Source organism: Apium graveolens, chromosome 4 (genome assembly GCF_009905375.1).
Source record: "Apium graveolens cultivar Ventura chromosome 4, ASM990537v1, whole genome shotgun sequence".
NCBI classification, from domain to species: Eukaryota; Viridiplantae; Streptophyta; class Magnoliopsida; order Apiales; family Apiaceae; genus Apium; species Apium graveolens.
The window spans coordinates 152,397,051-152,405,553 of NC_133650.1; the positions used below are offsets into that span (position 1 = coordinate 152,397,051).

General features: G+C 37.2%; 1 non-coding gene across 1 annotated transcript; it reads right to left on the reverse strand.

The window, feature by feature from the left end:
* Positions 1–8,175: 8,175 nt before the first annotated feature.
* LOC141722819 (small nucleolar RNA R71) lies at positions 8,176–8,282 on the reverse strand. Its single transcript, XR_012575819.1, has one exon. It is a non-coding gene; the product is annotated as a small nucleolar RNA R71 (small nucleolar RNA).
* Positions 8,283–8,503: the final 221 nt, after the last annotated feature.

Sequence of the window (8,503 nt, forward strand, 5' to 3'; positions counted from 1 at the left end):
GGTACTTTAAATAATGGTTTGTGTGTATGCGACTTAGGAAATGATTTACTTCAAATTGAACAAACTAATAAAAGAAAACGAGATGATGAAAATCTGACCTATTTATGGCACTGTATGCTAGGTCATATTAGTGAGAAAAGATTACGCTCATTACACCAGGATGGGTTACTTGAACCATTTGATTTTGAATCATATCCGATATGCGAATCATTTCTCATGGGTAAGATGACCAAATCCCCATTTACTGGACATGGAGAGAGAGCTGTGGACGTGTTAGACTTGGTACACACAGGTGTATGTGGACCAATGTCAACACAAGCTATGGGAGGATTTTCATACTTCATTACTTTTACGGATGATAAATCTAGATATGGATATGTGTATTTAATGAAATACAAGTCTAAAGCTTTTGAAAAGTTTAGAGAGTATAGATATGAAGCAGAAAAACAAACCAAAATTAGTATTAAATTTCATCGATCAGATCGAGGAGGTGAATACTTAAGTAGGGAGTCCCTAAATCATCTCAAAGAAAACGGTATACTATCACAATGGACACCTCCTGCAACTCCACAATTGAAAGGAGATTCTAAAAGGAGGAACCGAACTTTGTTGGACATGGTTCGGTCCATGATGAGCTATACAGATCTTTCAGTATCTCTTTGGGGTTATGCCTTATAAACTTCAGCATATTTAATGAACAAGGTACCTTCTAAATCTGTTTCGAAAACTCCATATGAGATATGGAAAAGAAGGAAACCAAGTCTTAAACATATTACGATTTGGGGATGTCCAGCTTTTGTCAAGAAAGTTGAACCTGAAAAGCTGGAATCAAGATCCGTAAAATGTAGGTTTGTGGGATATCCAAAAGAGAATTTAGGATATTACTTTTACACCAAACAAAGGGTGTTTATTTCCAAACACACGACCTTCTTGGAAAAATAGTTTATCCTTGAAGGGAACAGTGGGAGCAAGGTTGAACTTAATGAATTCAAGAAGCACAACCTACAGCGGTTCAAGAGGAAGTACATATTCAAAAAGTACAACCTTCTGTAGAACAACCTATGCGTAGGTCAAATAGGGTGTCTCGTCACCCTGATAGGTATTATGGCCTTATCATTGAGAATGACAATGACTTGTCACTTATTGATGGAGAAGACCCTATGACATATGATGAGGCTATGAGTTGTGAAGACTCATAGAAATGGTAGAGTGCCATGAAATCCGAAATGGACTCCATGTATGCCAACCAAGTGTGGACTCTGGTTGAGGCGCCTGAAGGTGTTAAACCTATTGGGTGCAAATGGGTATATAAGAGAAATATTGGAGCATATGGCCAGGTGGAGACCAATAAGTCCAGGCTTGTGGCAAAAGGATTTAAACAAAGACAAGGGATTTATTTTGATGAAACCTATTCGCCGGTAGCCTTGCTTAAATCCATTCGAATTTTGCTTGCGATTGAGGCTTACTATGACTATGAGATTTGGAAAATAGACGTGAAAATGGCGTTCCTCAATGGGAAACTTGAAGAGGAAGTGTATATGACACAACCAGAAGGATTTTTTTAAAGGTAATGAACATCTAGTTTGTAAGCTGAATCGATCCATATACGGACTGAGGCAAGCTTCTCGCACATGGAATGCCCGTTTTGATGAGACAATCAAAGATTTTGATTTCATCAAAAATATAGATGAGCCATGAATCTACAAGAAGGTTAGTGGGAGTGCGGTAACATTCATAATACTGTATGTGGACGACATACTTCTCATTGGGAATGATATATCGATGCTTCAATCATTCAAAGTGTGGCTATCAAAGAACTTCACAATGAAGGACTTGGGAGAGGCATCTTACATTCTTGGAATGAAGATCTATAGAGATAGATCAAAGAGAATTTTAGGCTTGACCCAAAGTACATACATCAAAAAAGTGCTAAAGAGATATAGTATGGAAAACTCCAAGAGAGGACTCATGCCCATGAGCCATGGAGTTTCTCTTTCCAAGAAAATGCCTCCAAAGACATCTGAGGAGAGAAAGCATATGAGTAAGATTCCTTATACTTCTGTAATATGATCTATCATGTACGCGATGTTATGTACTCGGCCTGATGTTGGTCACTCACTTAGTGTGACAAGCAAATTTCAGTCCGATCCAGGTGGAGAATACTAGAAAATGGTGAAAAACATCCTGAAGTACTTGAGAAGGACTAAGGAAATTTTTCTTGTTTATGGTGGTTCTGAGTTGAAAATAGAGGGGTATACACACTCTAGTTTTTATTCAGAACTAGATGATAGTAAATCCATGTCAGGGTATGTCTTTACCTTAAATGGTGGGGCAGTTAGTTGAAAGGGTTCCAAACAGTCAACGACGGCTGACTCCACAGCGGAAGCAGAGTATATAGCTGCAAGTGAAGATGCAAAAGAAGCTGTTTGGATGAAGAAATTTGTTTCTCTGAGTTGGGAGTTGTTCCTAGCATAGAAGAGCCAATAGTGTTGTATTGTAACAATAATGCGGCAATAGCACAAGCTAAGGAACCAAGATCTCATAAGAATTCCAAGCATGTCCTGTGGCGCTTTCATCTAATTAGGGAGATTATTAAAAGAGGAGATGTCAATGTCAAGAGAGTTGACACACATAACAACATTTCAGACCCTTTAAAAAAGCCATTTTCTCAAAGTCACTTTGATCGTCATAAAGACAAGATGGGTATTAGATACGAGAGTGATTGGCTTTAGTACAAGTGGGAGATTGAAAGAGATGTGTCCTAAGTCCAATCATGTATGATGATTTAGGTATAACTTTTATGTAATATGTTTTGATTTTAATTATATTAATAAAAAACTTGTTTTGTTTTTATTACGGGCTTTATCTATTTAAGAATTTAAATAAGATATACCTTAGTTTAGAGTAAAGCTTTTATGGATTATGATTAGATCATAATAATGAGACCTAAAAGATGATAAATCTGAACTTAAATAGTTCCTGGTCATAGAATTACTAACTGGTAATTAGTAATCCGCAAAGATCGGTACATACTATGCTTGCTTCATTATGAAGGATGTCTGTTCTCATGGACATTTGTGCGGTGACACTATAGCTAGTATGTATGTGCTTATTATAGAATACGTTCACTGAACATGACTAGTACAGCTGAACAACTGATGGAGTTCACTCACGTGTCAGTAGTTGTTCATATAGTGATAGTTGTAGAAGTGTTCTTAGACTTGAGGTCATCATAGTCATCTTGTATACACCGAACTATACTTTGGTTTAGTTCTTAGTCTCCAGGGATAATAATAAAGGCTCTTCTGGGAGTAAGAATTTGTACACGAAGATAGTGAATGATCAATAAAGGATCTTCTCCTTCTAGTGAAAGAAAAGAATGTCTTATGTTATTCCACATATGCTAGTTCCGAAATTTCTGGCAAGATTAAATGAAATTAGAAAGAAGTTTCTAATTTGTATTAAACAGAACTAAGCATACCGAAGAGGAAAACATATGATTAAATTATATAGGCTTAACACGAGATCCATGCCTTGTATTTAATCAGGACATTGTAGGTCAGAAGGAATTTATTGTACGGTAACTATTCACTGAATAGGTTCTTGGTATTCTAAGCAGTGAATTCATATTATCTGAATAGTCGCGCTATATTGAGAAGTATCCCTCACGATGTTGAATAAATATATTAATTTATTAATTATATTTAATGAACTAAAGAACTCATATAAATAATAATAAAATGGTTTTATTATTATTTATTTCTACTACCGACTTTAATATTGAACCTACATGGTCACACCATAAAGAGAATGATTTATTGGTGGAGGAGTTAAACTAATAATAGCTGGCCATTATTTATTTATGAAATAAATAATTGATTAGCAGTTTTTATAATTAATTAAATGTGATTTAATTTATTATAAAATAATTAAGATGCTTTCTTAATATTCTTAATTAAGAATTTAATTTGTGAAATTAAATTATTGAGAGAATTATTTTTCTAAAGAGTTTAGAAAAAGAATTAATGATTAAAAGAGTTTAAAATATTAATTAATGGATTAATGAGAACATGGGGTTAATATTAAGAATTTTCTGGAAAAAAATTCAACTGAAATTTTCTCTATAAATACACTATTATATACCTTATTTGTCTAACCCTAATTTTACAAAGAAAAGAAAGAAGGAGGCAACCCTAAAATTCTCTCTCGGCCTCTTCCTCCCTCAATTTCTTCGTTCTCTTGGTGGATACCAGTAGAGTGCTTCACATTTGAGGAGCAGCTGCTAGGAGTCTCTATACTCCATCCTTGTATCACTTTTAAAGGTTACTAATCGATCTATAAGTATACTCACAAATTGTTTGCGTATTATATAGGTTTTATGTGATTTAATTGTTATTCATGCTTCCGTGTATGTAATTAATCCTTACAGTTCTCTCGGCGGTCAGCGCCTGTCGTAGCTCCACAATGCGGGCAGATGCCACGATATTAAGATGAGCCACTATCCATTCATGCACGGCTACATGTATGGTTGCTGGGGGTGGTAGAGCTGAGTCCGGGTCACTGGAGGATATGTCATGAATCTTGTAGGTCTGTGCCTCCATCTCGTCATCCTCGTCCTCATCAGTATAGGGAAAAGGGCCCAGCATCCCTGGGTGAGCTGTGGGAGGGTGAACGGTCCGGAGAGGGTACATCTCTATGTTTATCCAGTCTACACCATCGCCCTGGGGCACCTCAACATCATCATCCATGGGGGTAGGGAAGTCAGTCTCCTTCTTTGGGGGATCCTCGGTAGGATCATCATCTGCGTCATCAATAGGTGGGTCCTCTGGCTTGGGAGTAGGGTCACACTCAGGGGCCATAACATCCTCAACAGGGTCAACCTCCCCCATAGGCTCCACTAATACCTTACACAATAGACAAGGTCTTACTAACTTAGAGTCGGAATTCCTTTGAGGGTAAAACTGTCAAGACTACCCATGTAGTCTGACGACGAACTCGACTTGAGTTCTAATTGATTATTATTATTCTTACGTCTACGTATTTTATATCCTATCATTTCCAAGGTTTGATAACTTAAGGCTCTGATACAATTTCTGTGGTGCCCCAAAATCCGGGGTCAGGGATCTAGGAGGCCACGTGAACTTGAATCATGTTTAACACTTATCACATAAAACAATATATAAATACTCAAACCTTTATGACCCCACACTTATCAACACACACACACACTTACAGGTTATTGTCTTGGAAACGAACAATGCATTACTAGAGTGTATCAATCCACAAAGTGATAAATATTACAATCCCAAAAGTGATTAAGTCTTACCGCAGGAGTAACCTTTATGAAAGGTTAGATCGACGGCCAAATATATGTTTCTTAGTTATGATTTTACATAAGTCATACATGTAAATAAGCCGGACTAAAAATAACTTAAAACCAATCCAGCTTAATCGATCTACCTGAGGTACAACACCAAACATCCTACGGAATAGCTGGCCATTTCCAACCCGTTTCCTGGCCGTGAGTTTCATGATAGGCATCTTGATTCACTATTGTGTTGTATCAATTTAAGAAAACAAGTGTGAGCTATAATTCCCAACATAATAATGTAGAGTATGAAAAGACTGCATAAGAAAGTTATGACTGATTCCATTTACTATCAATATGTTTGTTTAGAAATAGTACTTCACGGTGATACATACCTTCTTTCACCGGAGGCCCCGAGATACGATGATCAGTCGTATAACGGTAAATATTTATTGTTCTCTACATGCCGAAGGATGATTCCATTTGTTATCGGTTATCACCCTGGCCACATTCGTGCCATTTCTATGTCCATCCTTCTCAGGTATACACTTCGTGTCTATCCTTCTCAAGACACGGTTTTGTAAACATCCCTCTCAAGTATGCATACTCCACATGTTCATCGGTATATAAGGTACCTTCTCATGCGGTATTAAATTGGTAGTCCCCCCAGTCCTGAAATACTGGAGTCTACCCCTCCTTGTCCTTGTAAGAATCCCATCATATATTTGAAACTTATTTTGTTCCCCAAACATATTTCTTGTTGATAGGTGCACATTGATATGTATGTATATATATGTACTTCCGAGAATTTTGTTGAGTGGCATTCATGTATTTGTACTCAAGTTATTGGTATTTTAATGTATTTTCTAGTGTTTTTGAATTTCAGGCATTAATCTGAGAATCAGGTGAATTAGCATTGATTTGATGCTAATATGGTGTCCAAGGAATAAAGCTCGCAAAGACCGGCTCAAATCTGCAAGAAAAATAAGAAACATGATTTTTGGCAGAAGCCCAACGCGCCCGCGCTAATCAAGCGCGCGGCCGTGCCCAAACTACAGAGAGCCAACGCGCCCGCGCTGATCAAGCGCGCGGCCGCGCTAGGTCAGGTTTCAAGAATCTTGTTTTGAATATCAGACTGATTTCTGGACTTCTCTGTTGATCAGGGCTGCTATATAAACATAACTTTAGGTTGTTTTTTATATCATATCACAAGGAAAGCTGTAAGAAGACCGTGTTAGCACAATTCAACGAAGATGAAGAAGATCTTGTTTTTACTTATGAATCTTTGTTCTAAGTTGTAACTTGGATGCTAGTTTTCTTATTTGTGAACCTTATTCTTGTTTCGGACTTGGTTTTATTTATTTGTGATAAAGACTACATTTATTATACCATGCTTTCATCGGAACCCACGTTGATGATGAGTTCGATTATGGGATAATCGTTATCGTGGGGTTCTAGCGGATTTATTTATGGATTTCTTTAGTTGATTTGTTTTGATGCCTTAGTGTGTGGTGATTGTATGATAACCTAGTATTGGTTGTGCTTATTCGTCTTATGAGCATCGCGAACTTAAAAGATAGTATGTTAATTTTTAATGAAGTGAAAGTGAATTTAAGGGTTTAGAACTTGCCATGCTAGCATAGGTTCATGTATTTTTTATGCATGATTCGTGGGTAATTTTAACCATCTTACTTGCCCTATGTAATCAAGATAGATAACTTGTGCTTAAACCGTTATATTGTCAAATTCTATAGACATATAGGGTCTCAATATAATTGGTGTCTATTCAACTTCTATCTCTTTTGTGGATGTCTGGTAGTATGGTATTCATGCAACAAAAGTTGGCGTTTATCAGTTTCATGTTATCAGATTAGTGTCATCACCATTACATGCTCAGGTTAAGAACGAAAAGGCTATTGAATGAAGTATTTAATAAAGTTAGAATCTCATGTTTGTCATATATCTTAATTCTACCATTCTTATTCTCTTAGTTATAATTGTTAGTTTAATTCTTAGTTATAAACAACCTCAATTTGTTATCGTCTTAGCATTGAATAATAACCATACATTGTTGCTTAAGTGCATAAATTATTAAGTTAACCTAAATCAGTCCATATGGGAACGAGTCTGATTTATATCTTATACTACTTGCGAACGCGTATACTTGCGTGTAATTTTAGCGTGTGTTTAGCGACTAACAAGTTTTTGGCGCCGCTGCCGGGGACTGTAGTGTTAATTTTAGTTTATGTGTTTTCCATCAGTGGTCGTTAAAGTACATTGACTCGGACATTGTTACTTATCTGTTTCCTTGTCTTATTTCAGGTAATCTAGCGATGGTGTATGAATACGCGTTCACAATCTCGTAAGAGAACTCTGGATAAAGCCGAGGAAGAAGTTGTGGTGGTCCGAAAGGAAGTTTTTGAAGAAGAAAAGAAGGTAGGAGAAGAAGAAAAAGTCGAGGAACCAGTTTTGGTAGTGATGGGAGATCAAGCAGAAAATCGTAAGACTTTAATGGACTATTCTCAGCCTAAAATCAGTGACATTCAGTCAAGCATCATCAGACCAACCATCAGGGCTAACTCTTTTAAAATAAAGTCAACCAGGAATCAGATGATACAGAACTCAGTTCAGTTTGGGGGTTCTCTACTTAAGAGCCCAACATGCACATCAGGGATTTCATCGAGACCTGCGATACTTTCAAGTTCAATGATGTGATTGAAGATGCTATCAAGCTGCGACACTTCCCATTCTCTCTGAGGGATAAAGATAAATGCTGGTTACATTCTCTACCAGCAGGGTCTATCACTACTTGAGAAGATCTTTCTCAAAAGTTTCTCACTAAATTCTTCCCTATGGTGAAGACTGCTGCAATCAGGAATGCTCTTACTCAGTTTGCTCAGCAAACTGGAGAATCTCTGTATGAGGCTTGGGATCGATATAAGGAGATGCTAAGGAAGTGCCCACACCATGGCATGCCTGATTGGATGATTATAAACTGTTTCTACAATAGATTGGGTGCTACTTATAGACCCATGCTCGATGGAGTATCAGGAGGAGCCTTGTGGTCCAAGAGTTACGATGAAGCTTATGAATTTATTGAACTGATGGCTACTAATGAATACCAGAATCCTTCTCAGAGACTGACTCAGGGAAAAGTAGCCGGAATTCTAGAGTTGGATGCAGCAACTGCTATAG